Raw genomic sequence first — 2,041 nt, 5'->3', positions numbered from 1 at the left:
AGAACAGTCTCTTTCCATCACTTTGTAGGTCTTAAAATGGTTCCATGATTTTCAGTTCTTCTTCCCCATTTTTTTCTGCTTGAAGGCACTGCTCCATTTAAATAAATTGCACAGTCTTGGTTTTGTTAAAAAAAAAAAACACAAAGAAGTGCTACAACCAAATCTGAGGAAACTTAAGGTAGTTACAATGAGTTTGTTTGAGAGTGGAATGCTGTGCATCTTCCCTACAGGAAGATGAAATGATGACCCACACCTGCTTTACCAGAAAGCAAGATCCATAGCTGGAGTGAGCAGCCACAGAGGTGACACAGGGCAGTCAGGTCTCGGTGCTCCTCAGGATTGAGGCAGCCCCTCACAGGTTTGGGATGAGCCAGGACAAGGCAGGACGTAGCCATGCGATTGGCCTGCTTTGACATTAGAACAGTGTTAACAAGATTTCACCTACTTAATTGCATTCCATATTGCCATATGCAGGTTTGCAGGCATACAGTCGATATAGCAGGACAAAGCTCGCTGTGCAGCTGAAGCAAATCCAAATGGGACTTAGTCAATCTCATTTACCAGACCAAAGCTTTAAATAGTTTATGTCATAGAGGAACTGTGTCCAAATCTAAGGATCTCTTTTTTTGTTTGTTTTTTTTTTAAACTATGAAGGCCAATAACTTGGCGTGTAGAAAGTGAAAATACTCAGCTGTAGTAGCATTGCCAGGTGACTTTTAATTACCAAACAAGCTTGAAAAATCAGAAGGATCAGTCTGAAAAACTTTACTGGCAGCTCTGCTCCCATCTCTCTTGAACACTGCAGCTTTGCTCCAGGAACAGCTCACTTTCTGCTTTGCATGGCTCTGCCTGAAGGTCCAACATTCTGTTCAGTGCCCCTCAATCTCCACAGCTGTCCCTGAGCTCCACAGCTGGCCCCACAGCTCGCTGCCCAATACATCACAGCCCTGAAGGCCCATTGCCTCCCTTGGAGCCTGCTCCTCATGTAACCCACGGGCTCTGGGCTTGGGCCATGCTTGCAGAAATGCTCCATTCTGCATGAGATCCTGCTCAGAGGAAGGTCCACCTCAGCATCCTTCCAACATCGTGCCCCATGCTACTGCATGATTCAGCCCTCAGGGAACAGCCCCACGTTGTACTGCAAACTAGCAGTACTGATGAGGATACGCTCTGTACTCACAAGATAAGCAGGAATTGAAAAACAAAAACCATCATTTGGGGTAAAATAATCCTGTGGTAATGAATTTATAACACTTTGTACCTTGTTGACTCACACGTTTGGGCAAAGCAGGAACAAAATCTTACCCATAGAATTCTCTTGGCATGAATGTAGTATTTTATGACCACAGGAGATAAGGAAAGAAGCCATAGAAAGGGAGGGAAACACTGGCAGGAGGGTGTGCAGGACTTGATTCCAGCCCCATTTACACAGGCCAGCAGAATTATTCCACTGCAGAGGATGTGAGAGCCATGAGTTTTCAGTTCTCAATCTTCAAGGTTGTGAAGAATAAAAACAATGGCGGAATACTACCTGAAATTCTTCCAGCCTCAGTCACACAGTAAATATCTTCTCCTGTTTCTTCTACAAAAAACTGAGATTCAGAACCCCTGGCAATCCTCAGTTGCCACATTTTAAGTCATACAGGAATTTTATGAGAACAAAGCTGTAATGATGTGCTCTGGCTAAGCAGCAGAGCAGCTATACAATCAGTGTTTTTCTGCACTGGTATTTTTGAGTGGATCAGTATTGCAGCAGAGTCTAAAATAACAGTGTGAATTTAACTGTGTGGCACTCTTAAAAAATAGTGAAGTGTAACACAACAAGTGTATTTGTTCGTGCTGTGATATGTAACTGGTACCTTGCAATCCTGCCAAGATGAGGCTCTGTTGTAAAACAGAGTACAAAATACCTGATGCTGAAGCTAAAATGATCATAATGAACTGGGAAATAATAAAATGGAAGAGACAACAGTAGCACTGCAGACATGTTGTGCAGAAGGAACACAGATACATCACACATTTGCAAAACCTACATCCTGTA

This window comes from Centrocercus urophasianus, unplaced genomic scaffold, assembly GCF_019232065.1.
Source record: "Centrocercus urophasianus isolate 14NV4802_14NV808 unplaced genomic scaffold, USGS_Curo_1.0 seq_11, whole genome shotgun sequence".
Lineage (NCBI taxonomy): Eukaryota > Metazoa > Chordata > Aves > Galliformes > Phasianidae > Centrocercus > Centrocercus urophasianus.
The sequence above is the reverse complement of the archived record's forward strand: the minus strand, read 5'-3'. Positions refer to the sequence as shown.